This window comes from Coffea arabica, chromosome 11e, assembly GCF_036785885.1.
Source record: "Coffea arabica cultivar ET-39 chromosome 11e, Coffea Arabica ET-39 HiFi, whole genome shotgun sequence".
Classification (NCBI taxonomy): domain Eukaryota; kingdom Viridiplantae; phylum Streptophyta; class Magnoliopsida; order Gentianales; family Rubiaceae; genus Coffea; species Coffea arabica.
Genome location: NC_092331.1, coordinates 45,555,676 through 45,568,951, shown reverse-complemented (window position 1 = coordinate 45,568,951; position 13,276 = coordinate 45,555,676). Strand labels below are relative to the sequence as shown.

At 31.0% G+C, this 13,276-nt stretch overlaps 1 long non-coding RNA gene across 1 annotated transcript; it reads left to right on the top strand.

The window, feature by feature from the left end:
• The first annotated feature begins 142 nt into the window (after positions 1–142).
• On the top strand, positions 143–1,348 carry LOC140021623 (uncharacterized). Its single transcript, XR_011825539.1, has 3 exons — positions 143–369; positions 456–914; positions 1,051–1,348. It is a non-coding gene; the product is annotated as an uncharacterized lncRNA (long non-coding RNA).
• Positions 1,349–13,276: the final 11,928 nt, after the last annotated feature.

Sequence of the window (13,276 nt, the reverse complement as noted above, 5' to 3'; positions counted from 1 at the left end):
AATTTTGCAGAATCAGTCTCTTATTTTTGGGTAATGTTCCATTGGATACTGCTGTATTTTACAGAATCAGGCTCACTGCACTGTAGTCGAAACCAAAACTAAAGAAAATTCAGAAAAAAAGATTATGTTTAAGGACTTGAGGAAAGTTTGGAAAGATTTTGAGCAATATGGTCTGTCTAACACATTGTTAGTCGATGATTCTCCATATAAATCATTCCTTAATCCTGTAAGTATACTTGTTATGTGACATATTCTTGTACTCTGTTCTGGATGATGCTCTAATTTTTTTCCTTTGCTGAATTTTTTAGAGATACAATGCCATCTTCCCCGAATCTTATGCATTTTTAAGTGAAAAGGATAATTATCTGGGTGAGAAGCATCTTTCTTGGCTTTGTGGTTTTCATTATTGAATTAAGCTGAAATTATTCAAGTAACTTGAAAAGAAATATCTGCAGATCCTAAAGGAGAATTTGCTCAGCACTTGAAGAAATTGGCTGAAGTTGATAACGTAGAAGAATTCATCAAACAAAATCCATTTGGTCAACCGCCCATAATACAAGAAAGTGACGAATGGCACTTTTACATGAAGGCTCTTAATGAAAGCTGATTTGCGGATTGAAAGCTGGGACGAATGGCAGTGATGAAAATAGAGAATTATTTCAATGGATTATCTAAGGACAGCGGCTGTGAGGGAAGATAAAGAAGTGAAGGTTCTTGGGATGAAGGACTTGTTCAAAGTTCAGATGTTTCAATGGAGAGAAGCTCTTGGAGAGGAAGTGAATGGGCAGTGAAGAGATGATCAGTCCGAGAGAGAGAAAATGGTAAATTACAGGTTTCATCATCAGTACCAGGTGGCCGGCAGAGCTTTTACTGAAGTTGGATTGCTGGAGCCAGCCCATTTAACACCTGCACAAGTGAACTTTAATTTATTGTTTTGTTATTGTTATGTTTAAAAAAATTAAAATTCTGATTCATATTCACTTGTTTATGAACAGATTGGAGATACTTCATCTGCTCAATTCTGATTCATGTTCACTTGTTTATGAACAGATTGGAGATATTTCATCTGCTAGCCAACATGACGATGAGCCTGGCTCTAAATACCAAAAGAACGGGTGACGGATCCCGGAATGGCCGGACTATTAGGCTCCGGTTAAAAACCTATATTGCTTTCTTAGAAGTTATTAAAAATCTTATTACAGAAATTCTTTTTATTCTTATATTGAAGTGGTGCTTATTTCTCTCAATATAAAGGGCTTCTAGTTTCCTTAGATTTCCATAGTCAAGAGGAAGGTAATTTAGAAGACATCCAGCAGGATATCTTAAATAACCTCTGGAATAGCAGAAATAGCACTAATAAAGTTAGAAATCTTAATATCTTGGCATTTTATTTTAACAATCTTCCGAAACAAAGTTTTTCATATTATGTAGTAGTAAAAGGAAAAATACCTGGAATCTATTCTAAATGGATTTCCGTTATAGAAAAAATAAATCATTTTCGTAATCCTTTATGAAAAGCATTTCATAGCATACATGAAGCACTAGAATTCGCTAGGCAGAATATAGGAACAACATTTTATGTAGATCCTAAGGCTAGCATGGATAGCATGAGGGCTCCAGTATATCAAAATACAGATGCCCCTAGTAGCAGTAGAAATTATTAATATGCATTAGAAAAAGATAACACAAATAGAATAGAATTTTGTAGACATTGCAAGAGCATGGAACAAGCTATTATAAGTTTAAATTTAAAGTGTGGAAATTTTGAAGAAGAAGACTTTTCTCAAAAAGAAAAAATAAAATCCTTAACTGAACAACTTAAAGAAATGTATAAGATCTCAAACTCACAAGGAGATACTATTCTCCCACAAATTTCTGAGATTGGGGAGCTCAAAGGAAGGCTGTCTTATACAGCATCTCATATGGCCAGTTCTTCATCCGGCCCAATAAAACAGCCAATTTTTGTAAAAGAAAAGCCCATTTCAGAAAGACCATTTGAATTTCTTAAGTCCAGAATATTCTTTAAACCATATCACCTACTTAGTTTCCTCCCTTTACATATCCAAGAAATTATTAGCCAAAAAGCCCAAGCCCAATATTATTCAAATGTCATCAAGAATTGGAAAAATCACTTCCAATGTCACTAGTCCGAGAATTCAAAATCAAATGGTGGATAGGATTCAATCAAGAATTTTGTGACCAAAAGAATATATTAAGATTCCTAGAGACTGGAGAAAAACTCAAATGGACCAATCCAAATCAGCAGTCAACCAAAGGAGTCAATTTCCCAACTACTCCACAGAAGAAAGAAAAAGAAAAAAGTTGCTCAACATCAGAAACAACGGCAAATGAATTTTTTATGAAGAAGATGATGCAAAATCCGGAGATGCTCAAAGAATACCTAAATTATTTGCAAAATCAAGACAAGAAAGAAGAAGACAAAAAAGATGAGTCAGCTGGATTGTCATCAGAATCAACTTTTGATCCATTTGGTGGTCCTTGTGCTCAAGACCCGACGGGCTTTTGATAAAGTTGTCGGCCAATTTTCAAGAAGATAAGATAAGAATCTCAAAAGAACCAATCAAAAGAAGATAAGGTGTCGGTAGAAAAAGCAAATGAAATTCAAATGAAAGTGTCGGCAATCAAATGAAGATGAAATTCAAAGACGGAAGTCTTTATAAATAGAACTCAAAATCATTTGTGGGGGACATCGAGTTTTGAGTCATCTGAAAATCTCTCTGTAAACCCCTACCTTCTCAGCTTTTATATTTCTTTGTATGCTCTTTTATTCAAGAAGATCAATAACAATTCGAAGTTTGATTTCATCTCAAAGGTTCTGCTATTTAAAGTTTTCATTGCAAAGACTACTCTGATATTCAAGTAAGGTTCATATACCCTACTCAATTTTATGACAATTTTATGCCTGGGTTGGTTCTGGTATCAGAGCCATACCGATGTTATATAAATACTACTGATTGTTTAGAATTATATCTTGTCTTAAAATTCTAATTTATGCATCCATATTAAATATATCATTTATGAATTTATCTTAGCATTGGTAAGACCTAAAAACCCTTGTAAGCCGGTTGGTAAGTCCAGGATAGGATGTTCCACGCATAGGATCGGTTGTTCCTGATAAGATAAAAAGATTAAATAAGATATTAAACATGGCCGCATTCCTTAGACAATTAAAGATAGGATCTAGTTCAAAACAACCAAGTATAGTTCAAAGTCATGAATATCATATGCCCGTAAATAATTCAGATTGGACCATTCCCGAAGAAAAAATAGAACATATTTATAGAATAGGACCCTTAGATTTCAAAACAGCTTTATCAGTTAAAACCCATGAGGAAACAATATCTATTCAAGAAGAATACCAATCAATTCCATTACTGAATCATAATACAATTCAAAAGTATCTTAGTAAATGATATAGATATATTCATATAGGCTTAATTCAAGTTGCGGTTAAACCATTATTCCATTTAGGAGTAGATGCACCTATATATTTAGCTTTAAGAGACACTAGACTCAAAAGATATAAAACATCACTTTTATCTATGATTCAAACAAATGTATGCAATGGACCCATTTATTTTAATTGTGCTCCAAATTTCTCAATAGATTTAACAGATCCACATGTTTTGAATTCAGTCATATTAGATATTCATTTACAAGGTGATGAATTTGAAAAACATACAAAGAATTTTGCTGTAATTTATAGAATGTATTATAGACCATTATCCTCACAACTGAATCCTAAATTTATTATGACTCCAACTTTAAAAGATGAAACAACACTATTACAAGTTGATGCTGACAGACCAACTACATATACTCCAAAAAGATTAAAATGGAATGAAATTACAATACCTAGTGAATTTATAATTCAGAATCCGCAAGCACCAAGAAGTATAGAGCAAACAAATCCAGAAGATATTATAGAAGAACCTGATGGAAAAGTTTTGCTAAGATTTTCTTCATTTAGGGAAAGACCTTCCACTTCAAGCCATTCTTGGATACCAGCTAGAAGATCTAGTTATGAATCCACGGATACAAATTTTCCTGTAGAAGGTACTTCAACATTCAAATTTAAAACTCCTGTTCCAGAGGTAATTAATCAAAATCAATCAGATTATTCTCCAACACACTCCCAGATGAAAGGAGAAATAAATGTAATAATTAAAGAATACAAAATAAATCATAAATATTTACAAGAAGATTTTGATGATGAAGAAAATATAGAAAAAAGAATTTGGTTTTCACAATTATCCTCTGAATGTAAAGAAAAATTAATATTAGAATGGAAAAATGAATTAGAAACAAGAAAGTTTGATTTTCCTTTCTTTACCTGGTTATCATTCTATATTTCAAAAATAGGAATAGATGATGTATATAATACTCCTCAAATAAATGTTCAAACTAATTTATATAAAAAATGAAAATTAAAAGACGATCAAGTAATAACGTCAATACATCCTCCATTACAAGAAGTAAAGATTAATATAGGACAAGGAGATATAATTGCATCCCCTTTCAAAAAAGACAGAGAAGTTGAGGCAAGTAGTAGTAGTAATAATATAAATTTAGACGACATTAAAAAATTATATCAGCAAAATAATTATATGAATCAAATTCTTCATACTATATCACAACATATAGAAGTAATAAGTACAAAGATAGATAGTATTCAGAAACCAGTAACAAAATTCCCTAATGATATTTCAGCACCTCATTTTCAACCTAGAAGTTTAACTAGAGAAAGGGAACAAGAATTAATTCAAAGTGTCAATACTCAAAGAATAAATAATACTGATAATATATTAAATAGAATATCTCAAACATTGCAAAGTTTAACAACAGAAGCCCAAACTCAAACTTCTAGAGTAAATACTTTAGATAGTGTAAAAAATAAAGAAATATCATCAGAAGAATCAAGTGAATCAGAAAGCGACGAAGATGTAATTTCACCAATAGAAGATCAATTTAAAGAAGAAGGAAATAATCAAATAAATAAAATAAGAAGAAGAAGAATTTATAATAAAAATAATAATAAAGAATGGAAAATGGTAAGTACAAAGAATTATTATCCAAGACCCAACCCTCCAGATATTCAATATGAAGAAAGATCAAAATTTCGTACCACTAAATATGATGGAGATTCAATATATGAATGGAATATAGATGGCAAAGCAGAATATGAAGTATTAAATAATTTACAAGAAATGGGAATGGCTAGACTAGCTTATAAAATTAAAAATATTCAAGAAAGAAATATTGCAACATTATTAGTTTCAGGATTTACTGGACAATTGAAAAATTGGTGGAATAATGCTTTAACATTACAAGATAAATTATCAATATTAGATCATACGCAAGAAATTGAAGATGATCAAGGAAATATTCAAATACAATCAGATGCTGCAGAATTTTTAATCGTAACAATAGTAATGTATTTTATAGGAAATCCAAAAGAAGAATTAAAATCTAATAAAACATTTTTAACAAATTTAAGATGTCCAACATTATCAGACTTTAGATGGTATAAAGATATGTTTTTAACTAATGTATTAAGAAGACCAGATTGCAATGCTTCATTTTGGAAAGAAAGATTCATAACAGGATTACCAAGCTTATTTTCACAAAGAATAATGGATAATTTACAAAAGGAAATGGGAACAGATGTTATTTCATTCGAAAATATTACTTTTGGACAATTATTTGCTTTTGTGAAAAAAGAAGGATTAATATTATGTTCAGAATTAAAACTTCAAATTAAGTATGGATCAAAAACAAAAGAAGTAGGATCATTTTGTGAAGCATTTGGTATAAAAAGAATTAAATCACCATCAGCATATAAAAAGAAAAGTAAAAGGGATAAAAAAATATCTAAGATATAAAAAATCTAATAAAGATAAAAATTATGAAGAAAAGAAAAGTAGAAAATTCTATAAAAAGAAAATAGTTTGTTATAAATGTGGGAAAGTAGGACATAAAGCAAATAAATGTAAATTAAAAGAAAAATTAAATGAAATCTGTGCAGAACTCGATGAGAAGGTAGGGGTTTACAGAGAGATTTTCAGATGACTTCAAACTCGATGTCCTCTACAAATGATTTTGAGTTCTATTTATAAAGACTTCAGTCTTTGAATTTCATCTTCATTTGATTGCCGACACTTTCATTTGAATTTTATTTGCTTTTTCTACCGACACCTTATCTTCTTTTGATTGGTTCTTTTGAGATTCTTATATTATTTTCTTGGAAATTGGCCAACAACTTTATCAAAAGTCCGTCGGGTCTTGAGCACAGGGACCACCAAATGGATCAAAAGTTGATTCTGATGACGATCCAGCTGACTCATCTTTTTTGTCTTCTTCTTTCTTGTCTTGATTTTGCAAATAATTTAGGTATTCTTTGAGCATCTCCGGATTTTGCATCATCTTCTTCATAAAAAATTCATTTGCCGTTGTTTCTGATGTTGAGCAACTTTTTTCTTTTTCTTTTCATAATAATCCAAATTTTTTGAAGGATCATCAAGTTGCCAATAACACTTTTGAGGAAAGATTCTTTGAGTAAGCTGATTGAGTGTAGAATATAATGGTACTTCTTGGAATCTGGTTCTTGTAATATGCTGATGAAATGGCTTTGTAAAATAAGTATTTTCAGTGGATTTTTCTGAGGGTTTTTGAATTTGTTGGACTGGTCTCTTTTGAGAGGAAATTGGAGTACAAATGGCTTGACTGTAGGTTAAAGCTGGAAAATCTTGTAATATTTGAAATCTATTTTGAGTTACTGGAGTAAGACTCATCTCATAATCTTGAGGAGTCTTAGGTCTAGAACTTCCTGCTTTTGAATCCATATTCCTGCAAAATTAATAAACAACATCTTTAAGTTGGTTAGATAATTGTTTATTTTAATGTTGAAGAAATGCCTCATTTCTTCCTGCTCTTCGTAGGACTTGAATTCTAATAGTATTTCTTTGAATCTCTCTTTGGATGAGAAAAGCTCTCTCCTTTGGTGTAAGGGTTGTGAAATGGCTTTGCTGAATATATACTGTATCATGTTTGGAAATTTGATAGGCTGGAATGTTTTGTCTTCCATTATTGGTTTGAATTAAATATTGATATCCTCTGGATTGAAGAACTGCTTCTTTGTTTAAGAGTTTAGGAGAATCTCTTTGGGTTCTTAGGTAATTTGTATATTCTCGATCAGTTCTTTGGGCCATCATTTCACGATCCATGTCCTTGTAAAAATTCTCTAGTAAGAAAATCTGGTAATGAATTGTTTTCTCCTTTAATAAATTCTATATCAAAATCAAAAACAGATAAAATAGCTTGCCATCTAGCAAATATTTGTTTAGAAACTATGTTCTGAACATCTTTTTATAAAATCTCTTTTGCAGATTTACAATCTATTCTAATCAAAATTTTTTTATTATATAAATCATCTTGAAATTTTGATATGCATAAAACTATTGATAAAATTTCCTTTTTAATAGTTGAATAATTCTTTTGAGGGTCAGACCATGTTCCTGAATGAAATCTAACTAATTCTTCTTTTGATTCTTCTATTTTTTGTTTTAATATACCCCCATATCCTAATTCTGATGCATCCGTTTCAACTATCATGAATGCTTTAGGATGTGGTAAACATAAACATGGTAATGATTCAATTTTTTCTTTTAAATATTTTATTTTTTGAGTATGTTCTTCTGTCCAAGGTTTTGGGTTTTTCTTTAATCTATTAAATAATATAGAGCATTCTTGTCTTAATTTAGGGAAAAAATCTGCTATATAATTTAAACATCCTAAAAACCTTTGTAATTGATTTTTATCTTTTATCTCATCTGGAAATTTGGTGGCAAATTCTAAAGCTCTATTGATTGGTTTTATTGTTCCCTGATATATATTATGTCCTAAAAATCTTATGTTTGTTTGGAATAATTTCATTTTTGAGGCTGAAATTACTAGCCCATTTTTCTTGATTATTTTTAAAAATATATTCAGATGCTTAAAATGTTGTTCCAATGATTCAGAAAATATTAACACATCATCTATATAAACTATGCTAAAAGAGCTATAGGGATTAAAAATATCATTTATTATATTTTGAAATTCTGATGGTGCATTTTTTAATCCAAATGGCATTACGTTCCATTCATAATGACCAAAAGGTGTTGTGAATGCTATTTTGTACCTATCTTTTGGTGTTATTAATATTTACCAATATCCTGATTTTAAATCAAATTTTGAAAATATTTTTGCCTTAAATAATCTATTGAGCAAATCTTTTTTATTAGGAATTGGATATCTGATCCATTGTAAAACTTTATTTAATGGTTTATAATTTATAACTAATCTTGGAACTCCTCTCTCTTTTTCAGCTTGATTCATGACATAAAATGCAGTACAACTCCAAGGTGATTTTGAAGGTGTTATTAATCCTTTATCTATTAATGTCTTTATTTCTTTTTTACAAAATTCTAATAAATCAGAATTCATTTGTATTGGTCTTGCCTTAGTTGGAATGTTTTTTTCATTAAATCCTGTTTCGTAGGGTAGTTCTATCATATGTTGTTTTCTATCCAAAAAAACATTAGGAATATCTGCACAAATTTCTTTTTGTAATAGTTCTTCTAATTCTGAAATTCTTTTTTTGCATTTTACTTTCTTTTAATTGTTCTTCAATTTTTAAATAAGATTTTTCTTCTTTTATATAATTTATTTGTTGTTGTACTTTAGTAATACTATTTATTGTTTTATAAAAAGAAGATGTTTGTAATGTTTGTAATTCTCTTTGTTTTATTGGAGTTAGGAATTTAAAGATAATAGTTTTTCCCATTATATTTATTGAAATTCCTTCATGACTTACAAAAAATGGGTAAATTTGAATTAAAAAAGGTGTTCCTAATATTATATCATGATTTATATTTTTCACAATTATAAAATTATGTCTAATACAATATTCATTGTTACATATTGATCCTTTTGTAAATTTATATTTTACTTGTAAATTTTCTCCATTTGCTGCCATTAATGTTTCTTTTGTTCTTTCACAATATTTAGTAGGAATTATTCCTTCTTTAATACAACTTGAATCAGCTCCACTATCTATTAAAGCTACGTATGTTTCTTTAAAATCTTCTACTGTAATGGTTACTAAAGCATACCATTTTTGAAATATCATTTTTTCTATAGTATTCAAATATTGAATTTCATCTGTTGGTATTTCTGATATACTTATTTCTTCTGTTTTAGAATTGGAAGTTGAAGGTTGATTTTCTATTAATGTTATTTTTGCTTCTATTTCTAAATCTTTTGTTTTTAATTCTATAATTTCTCGTTGTAATTGTTTTACTTGTATTTTGAGATCATTAATTTCTATTTGAAGATCTTTAGTGGTTTCTTTTTTCATTATATTTATGTTTGGATATTTATCTATTAATTTCGAAATACTAAAAGGTTCTATTATTTTTGGCATTTTGTCTTCTTGGATAATTAGACTTTTTAATCTTTCTAAATATTCTTTTTTAGCTACTGGATCATTTATTTGTTCTATTATGTCTAATAAAAATTCTTTATCTTCTTTTTTAGTTATAACATTTATATATTTTGAAGTGTTAGAGCAATTACAATTTTCTTCACTTTCTGAACTAGATATATCATTATAATAATCATCTTCAGAACTTTGATCTTTTTCATTTATTAATAAATTTATTAATTTATTTTTAATGTCTTCTTTTTCTGCACAAATCTCCGTAATTTTTTCTTTTAAATTACATTTGTTTGCTTTATGACCTATTTTTTCACATTTATAACAGACAATTTTGTTTTTAATAAATTTTCTCTTCTTTTCTGGTTTATCTTCTTTAGATTTTTTATATCTTATTTTCTTATTATATTTTTTAACTTTCTTTTTATATGTGGATGGTGATTTAATTCTTTTAATTCCAAATGCCTCACACCTATAAGTTTTTGGCTGTGTGAATAAGCATGAAAGATCACCACCTTTAGTTGGAATAAGTACGGAATCAGGTTGTAAGTCTTTAATCAAAACTGAAAAATTTTGGACAGCTTTACAACCTACAAAAACAAAATAACCTTCAACTTGAAACAAATTTGAAATTGGGTAAAGAAGTAATGGTACATCATCAACTAAATGGTAAGAAGGTATAGAACAAGTTTTAAGTGTGAAAACTCCCTTTGCCACTTCATTATTCCTTCCACCAATTGATTCTACTTGAGAAGGCATTCTAGCCTTTGACACTTTCCTTCAAAATCTGCATAAGAAGTACAAGTGTTAGGATGGAAATTATACTGAAAAGAAGGTAAAGATGATGAATGAACCATAGGTAGCAAATGAGAGTCAAAATTTGGAATTCTCCCTTCATGGTAGGTTTGACTTGATTCCCCTTTGGTATGGACAGATTTGAATTGAAATTGTTCCATGAGATGATTCCAAATAGATTCAATTCCTAAAAGACAAACTCCATGGAAGCTAGTGAATTGTACAAGTGACTTTGGAATGGAGCACGGCATGACTAACTTCACTTGACTTTGTTTAATCTGCACAAATGAAGAAACACTAAATAAAGCAAAGGTAAGTTCGTTAGAAAAACAATAAGCCCTCACATTTTTGCTCAAAATCGGCTCACTTTCTCTTTTTTCTTCCTTTTTACCACTCATCTCATCAAAATTTTCCATCTCTTTATCTAGCTTAACGCCCTCGATTGTTTTCTCATTATTAACCTCCTCAACAAATGGTTCAATAGGATGAGATACTTCTTTGTTGGGAATAGGGTCAACTACCTCCTTCTTAGAAAACTCACTTTGATAGCATCCATTTGACTCTATTTGTTTTTGGTGTAGAAGACGTTGATATGTCTCCCAAAATGACTCCTCATGAGGTGATTCAACTCTAGGTTTAGGCCTAAAAAATGTTGAATGAACCTTCTTATCACCTCTTGTATAAACCGGCTTTAAAGAGGTAGATTGCATGGAACCCCTCCTCTTAAGAGATTCGTTCTCTTGCTGGGGTTTACGTTTGTGTTCCCTCGCTCCTCTTTGGCTTTTCCTTGATCGAAATGAGGTATTAGAATGATATATCTTATCATCCGCATCATGATCAGCATTCTGAACACTCGAAACCCTATTGTGTGTATTTTCGGTACTTCGCATCTCAATGGCAGCCAATCTGTCTAATAATTGTGTCATTACAACTTCATGTCTCTTCGCTTGTTTTCGAAGAGCTTGGAGCACCAGTTTGAGTGATACGTCGGTTTCAGACGGCTCAGGCATGTTCCCTTCTTGAGAAATATTGTCAAACCTGCAAAACAAGTGTATCCTAGTCTATCTTGCAAAGCACTCGTGTATCACTAAAGGAAAACACACTCACTCTCAATTTTCCTTCTCAAAATTCTTAAAACAACTCAAACTCTCAAAAATTTCAGAATTAATTACCCTATAAGCAAGTAATAAGACACAAAGCAGAATTTTGAAAATCCTAGAAAAACTCTACCCGAAGCTGGAATTTTTTTTTTAACTGCTGTTTTTGTTGAATTTCTGGTCAGTATTTTGGAGGGTAAGTGGTGCTTTTGGGGTGCTCAAATAACGCAAGAACCAGTCCTCAAATTTCAGTCAAATCGGTTAGCAAAAGCTATCTCAACCGATTTTAGAAACTCAAGAATTCAAAGGCGATTTGGCTAAGGTGTTTGCGGCGGTTTAGGTTTGGTTTTGGAAACTGATTTGGGGGGTGTTTAGGGTCTGGTTAAGTCGCTTGGGGTTGTTGGAATTCAATTAAGATTGGGAACTCAAGAATTGGAAACCAATCAAGATTTGACGACTCAAGTTTTGGGAAACCAATCAAGATTTGGAGACTAATCAAGAATTGGAAACTCAAGATTTGGGATACTTGATTTCCTTTGTGTGAGAGCCGATTCCTTCTCTTCTTCATTTTTTTTTTGTTCTTTTTTTTTTTTTTTTACTTCGGCTCTTCAAGGAACACAAATTCAGGTCACACCAACAAGTTCAAGAAAAACGGATGAAAGGTTATGCAAATTCCAAGAAGACCCTAGTTCTTGATTTATTGTTCAAGAACTTTCAAAACAAGATTTAGTGGTTCAAGAACTTCAAGAATTTTGTTCAAGGAGCTCAAGAACTTTCCCAAATTACGTTGTGGTGTTTAGGGTTTGCAAGAACAACAACCAATATTCAAGAAATAGGCAAAACAGAATTTCAGCAATACTCAAAAGAAAATTCCAGCAATACTCTAGCAACTTGGACACTAAAACAATATAAGGTACGTGACTCTTTTTTTTTTTTTCTTTAAACCCTAACAACCCAAACACAAGTATAACAGACTCAAGAAAGAAATTTGGTTAGAAAACACAAAAAAAACAACACCCAAACAGATTTTTTTTTTTACTCGGATGAACAGTAACGTGAACAGTACGCTACAGTATGCTGAACAGTAATCGCTACAGTAATGATGAACAGTACTGGGTACAGTATTTTTTTTTTTTTTGACAAAAGACACAAACTAACAAGATATGAACAATTTCAATTAAAAGAGAATTAACCTGATGCTCTGATTACCAACTGAAGAGCAACCCTAGGGGAAGACCCTCCTAGAACCTCCCAACCTTGTAATTATCAGAGTTGGATCTTTTCTCCCAACAGAAATTGAACTCGATTGTTCTCATGAACTCAAGACCTCTGACACACAAACGTAATCAGCAACCTTAAGCAAATAAGGATGGATGAAGCGACACCACGATTAGGGATCAAGCTAATCGATAAAGTCTGATTTGAATCCTAAGCTATGAACTCAAGAATTCAAGAGTAAGTTCGATTAAGAACTTGAAGGAAAATTCCTCACGATTTCTGGTTGTAATAATCTGTGTTTTCACGCATACAATAGGTGCCTTTTATAGGCTAAAACTAGGGCAAATCCGGCCCACATAAACCTGGAATAGAAATTCGGTCCGCATAAAGAGCTAGCTCTTTAAGGCTTCTCGATAAGGCCCAATAAGTAATAAAATACTCAACTACTAACAACTACTAAACTAGGCAGTCTTAAGACAACTACCAACTAAGCTAACACGTATGAGATCATTCTTTCACTTCAAACGTACAAGTGAACAAGGTAACTTCATGGTCCATCAAATCTTCAAACTTAGTTTCCTCCTTGCTTGTATGGTGAATGATCAAGGCTCGTAAAGCTTCCTTCACTTTCTTGGATCTTGATCTTGTCATCGGATGACCAATGTTGACC